The sequence below is a fragment of the Henckelia pumila genome, chromosome 2 (genome assembly GCF_033568475.1).
Source record: "Henckelia pumila isolate YLH828 chromosome 2, ASM3356847v2, whole genome shotgun sequence".
Lineage (NCBI taxonomy): Eukaryota > Viridiplantae > Streptophyta > Magnoliopsida > Lamiales > Gesneriaceae > Henckelia > Henckelia pumila.
The window spans coordinates 108,443,210-108,453,045 of record NC_133121.1 but is presented as its reverse complement, the minus strand read 5'-3'; positions in this window follow the sequence as shown (position 1 = coordinate 108,453,045).

Here is a 9,836-nt window from a genome sequence, read left to right as displayed (position 1 = left end):
ACGCTTTCATCCGGAAGAGAGTGAGAGCTGGTTTTTCTATGGTGAGGGAGCGCGACCCCCGATGCCCTTGGTATCAGCTTTGAGAGTCTGTCGAGCTCTAGAGTCTGGCGGGAAAGGCTACCTTATCTATGCAGTTGATTTGTCTGCTGAGAGCATTGGATAGAGAGTATTCCTGTTGTGGATGAATTCTCAGATGTTTTTCCTGATGAGATTCCGGGTTTTCCTCCTGCTAGGGAAGTCGAGTTTGGCATAGAGTTGATGCCGGGTACTTCTTCTATTTCTCAAGCACCGTATCTTCTGGCTCCGTCAGAGATGCGTGAGTTGAAGAATCAGCTACAGGATCTTTTGGACAAGGGGTATATTCGTCCTAGTGTATCTCCTTGGGGAGCTCCTGTTCTTTTTGTAAAGAAGAAGGAGGGGTCGATGCGGCTGTGCATTGACTATCGGCAGCTGAATCGAATCACTGTGAAGAACAAGTATCCGTTGCCTCGTATTGATGACTTGTTTGATCAGCTGCAGGGCACGTCAGTTTACTCCAAGATTGACTTGAGATCTGGGTATCATCAGTTAAGAGTCCGTGATCAGGACGTAGCCAAGACTGCATTCCGTACTCGCTATGGGCATTACGAGTTCCTAGTGATGCCATTTGGTTTGACTAATGCGCCGTATATGTTCATGGATCTGATGAATCGTGTCTTCAGGGAATATTTGGGCAAGTTTGTCGTGGACTTCATTGACGACATCTTGGTGTATTCGCGTAATACGGAAGAGCATGTTTCTCACTTGTGGTTGGTACTGCAGACTCTTCGAGATGAGCAGTTATACGCCAAGCTGAGCAAGTGTGAGTTTTGGATGGATCGAGTGGTCTTTATTGGCCATATCATATCCAGGGAGGGGATTTCTGTTGATCCAAGCAAGATTGAGGCGGTGCTTAATTGGTCGCGTCCGACGACGGTTGCTGAGATCCGTAGTTTTCTGGGTCTAGCAGGGTATTATCGTCGCTTCATTCTAAACTTCTCTCAACTAGCTCGACCTTTGACGCAGCTTACCCGCAAGGGTGTGTATTTCGAGTGGTCCTCCGAGTGTGAGGAGAATTTCTGCGAGCTTCGACGGCGGTTGACTTCTGCGCCAGTGTTGGCATTACCGTCAGGATCTGGAGGGTATGTGGTATACACTGATGCTTCTCTTCAGGGGTTAGGTTGTGTTCTGACTCAGAATGGGCATGTGATCGCATACGCTTCTAGACAGCTGAAGCTTCACGAGGACAACTACCCAGTCCATGATTTGGAGTTAGCAGCCATTGTGTTCGCTTTGAAGATCTGGCGTCATTATCTATATGGCGAGAAATTTGAGATCTTCACCGACCATAAGGGTCTCAAGTATTTGTTCACTCAGGCGGAGTTGAACATGAGGCAGAGACGTTGGATGAACTTGCTTAAGGATTATGATTACGAGATTAAATGCCATCCAGGAGCTGCTAATCTCACTGCTGATGCTTTGAATCGCAAGGTGCGACTATCCGCACTTCAAACTTGTTCGATGTCTAGTGCGATCGGTGAATGTTGTACTTCAGGATATACCTTCAAGCATAAGAAAGGTATGCAGAGTATCCAGATGTTTGCGATATTATCTGAGCCAGCTTTGTATTCGCGGATTCGAGATGCTCAGATGTTTGATTCGAAGACCCAGCGCTTAGCTCGTCTAGCTAACGAGGGTAGCTCGTCTGGATTTTATTATCAGTCAGATGACTTTCTGTGTTTGTCTGGTAGGCTTGTGATTCCGCAGGATGAAGAGTTGCGAGAGGAGATTTTTCTCAGGCGCATCGCACTAAGTTGAGTATTCATCCTGGGAGCAACAAGATGTACAAGGATCTACGTACTCGTTTCTGGTGGAAAAGAATGAAACACAGTGTTTATCAGTTTGTTTCGAGATGTTTGGTGTGTCAACAGGTCAAGGCAGAGCACCGACGACCTGGAGGATTGCTTCACAGTCTGCCTATTCCCGAATGGAAATGGGAGTTTATCACAATGGACTTTGTGACCCATTTGCCGGTATTCCCGAGGAACTGTGATGCTATTTGGGTTGTGGTGGACCGACTCATCAAGTCAGCGCATTTCATTGCCTATAGCCGGGAGTACAATATGGATCGTATGGCTCGGTTGTACATTCAGGAGATCATTCAACTTCATGGAGTGCCTGTGAGCATTGTCAGCGATCGAGACCCCAGGTTTACTTCTAGATTCTGGGGGAGTGTTCAGCGTGCGATGGGTACTACTCTCAGTTTGAGTACTGCCTATCATCCGGAGACTGATGGACAGTCAGAGCGCACTATCCGTACTTTGGAGGATATGCTTAGAGCGTGCGTCATGGATTTTGGTTCAGCCTGGCAGGATCATTTGTCATTGATCGAGTTCGCGTACAACAACAGCTATCATACTAGTATTGGGATGGCACCTTTTGAGGCGTTGTACGGGCGACGTTGTCGTACTCCACTCTTCTGGGAAGAAGTGGGGGAGAGACAGGCTGAGGGACCAGAGTTTATCTAGTAGGTGATAGACATTGTTGATCAGATCAAGAAACGGATTAAGACTGCACAGGATCGTCAGGCCAGCTATGCTAATACCAAGCGTAGGCCTTTGTAGTTCGATGTCGGAGAGAAAGTGTTTCTGAGAGTATCACCTTTTCGCAAGATTCTCAGATTTGGCCTTAAGGGCAAGTTGCCTCCCAGGTTTATCGGTCCGTTTGAGATCTTGGAGAGCATTGGCGATTTGGCTTATCGACTAGCCTTGCCACCGCATCTTTCCGGTATTCACAACGTGTTCCACGTATCTCTGTTGCGAAGGTATGTGGCGGATGAGTCTCATATTCTGCAGCGGTCTGAGGTTCAGGTAAACAAGGATTTGACTTATGTTGAGAAACCTATTCGTATCCTGGATTATAAGGATAAGGTTTTGCGGAACAAAGTCATTCCTTTGGTTTTAGTTCAGTGGCAGCGCCGAGGCACTGAAGAAGCTACTTGGGAGCTTGAGGACAGGATGCGTGAAGACCATCCTGAGTTGTTTTAATTTCGGTTTGAGTTGTATTCAGTTGTAAACTCTGTAAGCGTTTGACTGGAATAAAGAATGTTTCTGATTTCTGTTTTACATTCAGTACTTAAGATCTGTTTTCGAGGACGAAACATCTTAAGTGGGGGAGAAAGTAGTGGCCCGTACCCGAAATCAGTGATTAAGTGTTAATCAATTCATTAATCCTACTAGTTAAGAGTAAACGTGATTAAGGGAACTCTTAATGGGTTAACGGAGTTCGGAATTGGATTCAGAACACTTGGAAATGGTTTGAGGGTCATCGAGTTCGGAGGCTCCGAAGTCAAGGTTCGGACGGTCCGAAGTCAGGGTTTGGACGATCCGAAGAGTGGTTCGGATGCTCCGAATGTGCTGCCGACAGTCGTCATGGATGACATCATCATGCTGGCGTAAGCAATGATGTAATATCGGGTTCGGACGACCCGAAGCCCAGTTCGAACGACCCGAACGTGTTCGGACGACCCAAAGTCCAGTTCGGACGATCCGAACTCCGTCTATAAATAGGGGGTGCCGAGCTCATTTTTGAGTGCACCGATCCCTCTCTTCTCTCTTGATTCCTTAGCCTTCTAACTCAGATCTAGGAAATTCTAGGCGTCCCGTTGGGAATCCGGAAGTGGCATAGCAGTCCAGGCGTCGTAGCGGAGCTGTGGCCTAGTTTTGAGGCACTCGACAGCAAAGGGCTAACGACGGATGAAGGTATAGCTTTTGATTCCTATAAATATTTAGGAGTATGCATATAAATATTTAGGATATGTAATAGCTTAGTTAAGGCTTTTAGAGCACGTTAATGATAGTAGTATCATTTGGCAGTGTAGAGCAGACTATAGGCGTGGACCTAGAGTTGGTAGAGCTTGCACTGATTTGAGGTACGAAAGTACTGTTCGAGATATCCTGACTGAGTATGCATGTATTATGTGACTGCATGGTTTATATGTCATTGATTTATGCTGCATTCATTTGCATACTGAGCTATCTCCTTCGAGATGTCTGTTAGTAGGGTTTTTCCCTATCCTGTTAGTGGTTGGACTTCCATCGATTTGGGTCCGGCATATCTACTGGTATTATGGTATGGGAGCCACCTCCTGAAGCGACGGCACAGCGTGCTATATATCAGAGCCCGGTCTGTCTCTGTTATTTGATCCTTGACCTCGAGTTTATAAGGAGTTCACTTTGCATGCATGTATACTCATACTCTCGTACTGAGCGTTTTATGCTCACGTCTCGTACTCTGTGTTTCTGGACACCCTATTCCATGGGGCAGGTTTGCGATTGGATGAGGCGGGTGGATCCAAGAGGGGCTAGGCAGTTGTTGGCCAGCTGGAGCTTCGCCTAGGTTTTATTCTGTTGTTATTTGGATTAATACAGTTGTTCGATCTGGTTGTATAATATTTGGGTATTTACAGATTCCTTTACTTGGGATTGTTTAATGTTTATGGTTTCCGCAGTTTTTATTCTAATATTCGTTTAATTAAGTTAATTGCATGCCTAAGTTCTGTTTAGTAGGTGATCCAGGTAAGGGTCACTACAGGAAGGGCTGCCAAGAATTGGGTAGGTCTGGTTCGGGCGTCAGGAAGCTGAACATAAAAGAACCTTTCTTTCCATCCCTTCCAAGAGGAAGGGGTGTCATCTAGAAAGCGGGCATTTTGCCGGGCATTCAAAGAGAAGGCCATTTCAGTGAAACGGCAGGCATAATAATAGTGAAAGACGAGAGGGGTGATGGCCAAATTATTTGCTTTGAAAAGGACGTAAGTGGCAGCCATCATGCAAAAAGCATTTGGATGAAATTGGTTCAGAGAAACCTTGTAAAAAGCAGCAATTTTATAGTAGAAAGGATGAACAGGGAAATGAAGCCCGTTCTTGAGCTGTTCCCTGAAGAAGGTATAAAACCCCTCGGGCGGCTGGTCAGCCCGGACCAGGGGCCCGGGAATGAGAATAGAATACGCAGGAGGGATGTTACCCATAACTCGAAGCTCCTCTATGGATTCTGGGCGTAGGGTACTGGTAAATTGGGAGAACCAGGGACCTTCAGGGTTTGGTTTGGGTAAAGGAAGAATAGGGTTAGAAGCAGAAGCTTTAGCTTTGCCTTTATCCTTAGAAGTCCCAGTTTGGGCCTTCTTTGGACGAGAGGAGGAAGGGGCTAATCTCGGTTGGACACCGGAAGTGACAGGGGGTGGAGAATCATGGCGTAGGGCCGCGGACTCTACACTAGCAGAGCCATGAGCATTGGCACCAGATGTAGAAGAGGTAGATTCCGACATTTTTTGGGAAGATGACAAGGTAAAAGAAGGGGACACTGAGTATAAGGTAGAGTAAAAACTTACAGAAGAAGGACGGAGCACGAACAAGGGCTGTAAGAAATAAGCTTCAAATGCAGAATCGTCGGACCCGGAGAAACTTAGAAGCAGGGAAGGAATGCGTGAACAGAGAAAGTAAAAAATGAAGGAAGGGGTTTAGTATTTATAGGTGAAGAACTTACATCCAGGCCGTAGATTTAAAGATGATCGGAGGGTAAGGATGAGCTTGGGAAGTTGAACCGGGCAGCGTAATGATCATGCGGGCAGTTGAAAGGACAAGTAACGTCCACTGACACCTGCCCGTCACTTCAAATTCTAGGGCTGACGTCAGCCCTATAGCATTTAACAAAATTTCACAATTTGTTTAAAGCCCCACGGAATGGTGATACCCCGGGAAGCCAGGGGTATCAGGGCTAAGAAGAAGCAGAAGCATCAAGGATGCTAGTCAGGACAGCAAACAGGGTTCTAGCCCGATTATTTTTGGGAGGAGTAGTGATACCCTGGTAAGCCAGGGGTGACAGGGCCAGGAAAGGCCAGGGGTGTCAGGGCTGTATTAAAGCAGGCTAGGAGCTTCAGAATCCCGGGAGACCAGATCTGCATGACTTAGACAAAGCCCATGTCTCAAGGGCATGATCCCCACGACTGCCATAATCCCGAGCCTTCCGGCTCCATCGTGCGTCACAGGTAAACGTGGGTAACTCCTGCACTCACGATCCAGATCGTGGCCACTATCCTGGAAATGCGGAGTGACTCTCTCACTCCAAGGCCTATAAATACCTGGCCACAGGCATTTATAGAGGTATGTTCATCTAAAATCCCAAAGCACTATACTCATTTTTCCTAAAAGCCCACTCTATTTCTATGTCTGACTTAAGCATCGGAGTGGCCCTGCCGGAAAATCTTCCGGCTCCCCACTAACGTGCTTTCATTCTTTTCCCTTGTGTGCAGATCATCCCGATCCAGGAGGGACAAACCACATTTTACACCTACTAGCCCGGTCATCACGTCAGGCCCACTTCACTACCCTGACAACCCGGGCCCCAATTTGATAAGCCATCATCATTTTTTAAGCCTGATTTTTTTTTTTTTTTTTGCATGTGAGTTGCTATTTTATATTCTATATATATTGAATCTCACATTAGTTGTAATTATATTTTTAAAAAATTACGCAAAGAATTCATAAATTTATAGGTTTTGAATTTGCATGCAATGATAGTTACATGATTGCGCGTGCTGTGTTTAAAATACATGACATTTGGAATTTGACCTTAGCCAATATTCGTTGGATGAGATCTCTTATACAACAATAAAACGAATTAAAAATGAAAGAATAACTTCCCTTGGAGTGAGTTAGCTTTTTCTTAATTTAGAAAAAAAAATCCAGAATGAAAATACTAGAAGTGATACATTCTCTAAATCTATTAATTTGAAATCTTTTACCTCTATTTTTAAATTTTTTATAACTTATTAGTTACAAGTGAACGTACTGAATTTCAAATTAAATTTCTGCAAAAATAAATTCATTGAAATTTCCACTCTTCCCCCCCCCCTCCCCCCCCCCTCAAATTCAGGTTTTTCGATACTAATGCAATCCTTACTCATTATTTTAGAATGATTTGATTTATAATTTAAAATAGAACAACAACAATTAAAAAAATGTCTTTGTAGCCCTATATATCCCAATTAAATTCCGGAATCAAGATTTAGTGATTATGATCGCGATACGTAGTAATTTTTTTCTTAAAAAGTATTATTAAAAACATGCCAACAACAATTAGTATCATTGTTTAGGGGAAATTTTAAGGTAAGTTGGAGCAAATATCATTTTCGAGGGATGGGTTAAGGTTGAATAGTCATGCTCTCCACCAATAAATTAAACTTTTGTCACACGTTTCTGTTATGATGCAATTAAATTATATAATGACGTATTAACAGATTGACTTACGATCTAAATTAATTTGTTTTATAAATGTTTATCAAACTAGTGCCTCATATGATAATATACGTACAAGAATAAAATATCAGTTGCTTGTTTCAGACCATTTGATGAATCCATTACCTTCCGATTATTTTAATTTTCTATGCTAATGTTTGGGATTTGTCTTATACTGTGTTTGGATGAAAAATTCGTATTTGAGATAATTCAAATGAATTTATTTGAAAATATAAAAAATAAACATCAAAATGAATCTAAAGTAGAATAATTTTAGGAGCTTATTGCATCAATATCCCTTATAAAAACAAAAAACAAAACAAAACAAAACACAAAAAACACCGTATGTTAAATTGATAGCATATTAGACCCTATGTTTTAAAAAAATGAACATAAAACCCTCTTAGTCCTTAGATGTAAATGTGCAGTTTTTGTAACATAAGGGTGAAATGTGTTAGAATTTTAAAAAATGAAGCTGGGATGCATTTTAGCTTATTATTAATATTTGTTAGGGAATTTTATATCTTTAAATTTTTAATAGGGGATATTAATGCAATTAACTAACCCCTATTTTAGGATATTAATTATGATATCTCTATTCTCCAATCGTTCACTATTTTAACAAGAGTGTCATAGGAAAACACTCCATTTTTAGCCAAATAATGGCGACTACCACAACACTATGATTATGCTAACACTATAAAATTTGAACCTGCACAAGGGTATATGCTAGATCCAAACGTATCAAATATATTTGGGGTCATATGATTCATGCATAAACATATGGATCTCATGATCTCAATATAATGACATCGTTGAATCTAGCATAAAATATCAACTTATCTGGTTAATTACATGAAATAAATTTTAAAGTAAGGTTTTTGTGAGACGATTTCAATAAAACGGGCCAGTCTGATTTATATTTGGAGTAAAAGGTAATATTTATCATGAGTTGGATCAAATATGATATTTGTCTCAAAAATTGATCCATAATACAATCTTATATGAATTTTCGCGATATCGAACTAGTATTACCTCCCGAAAAGGTTTTTATGATCTTGTCACGTGAAAATGCGTTATATTTCTAAAAAATTAATTATTGGTTTAGGAGAGTAGGGGCATGTTACACCTCAGTTCAAATGACAATCTAACACGGCCTGACCAAAACCTCCCAACCTAAGTAATTGGCCAACAAACTCGAATTTTATAATAATAATAATAATAATAATAATAATAATAATAATAATGACTCCTCCTTAATGTGTAATTTAATTTAATAATTCCAAGAATATCGAACTTAATGTCGTATTATACATCACCAAGATTTAATATTCATTTTTCAGTTCCAATACATTTAAATTGTGAACGGACTTACGGACATAAATGACACATTTTTAATGAGCATGTCTCTAATTGAAAGCATATCTGCGTACAGCTCCAACTAGTATCTAGCTAATAGCTAGGGACAGTGTTTTATATTTGAATAAAAACAATAATATACTCAATTCGTAAAATTATTGAAAAAAAAAGTTGGCAAACACATTTTTTATTTTATCGTTATTTAATTAATTCAAAAAATATTGCAATTTTTCAATATTTAGTTAATATAAATATAATAGTAAAAGAAACAGTGCTACTAAATTTGGAAACCAGATTACATATTTGGAATGAGATAGTAATTTTTGTATATTACAAAGTGAAAGAGTAAGATTCGAACTCCATATCTCTACCAATTAACAAACATGTGAGGCCAATTGAGCTGCAACCCTAATTTCGAACAGATAGTAATTTTATTGGGTCATGTAATCTAATCAAATTGAAAACAGAAGCTTTAGTAACCTAAAATACACTAGCCAGTTTATATTTCCTAAAGATTTGTGGTCAAACTCTAGGCCCCCAGAGTTTTAAGAAACATTCCATTCAAAATAATATAATATTGCAATTAGGTGTATTAAAACGGGTGCTTTATTTGCAGATGTTTAAAACACCACGTAACAAATAATAACTACACTTCCAATTATCTCTTGACTTAGTGGTAAAAGTGAGGCTCCGAGATCAAATGATCTTGAGTTCAAATTCCACATATAGGTAATAGATAGAGAATTTCTCCACCCCTTTGTATCAAATAATAATAATAATAATAATAATAATAATAATAAGTGCAACACTAAAATGATACGATGATTTTATTTCAATCATCTTTCAAAAAGTATATTTTTATTTAAAAAATTTCTCCCACAAATTTTCTCCGACATAAGAATGCCAATATATATATATGTATTTATATTTATGCAAAAAATAAAAATAAAAATAAAAAATCATGTGCTATAATCTAAGTAGTCTGTCGGCTACAACAAAAATTTGAGAGGCTGACACCTAACACAAAAGGTCATTATGGTCAATCAACCTTTCCACATTCGTTTGAACTTTGAAATACACCACAAAAAATTGCTAATAATTAAATCAAATAAAAATAACCGTTTTTTACGATGTCTTGCTAATACATAAGTAGAACATTGTATTTGT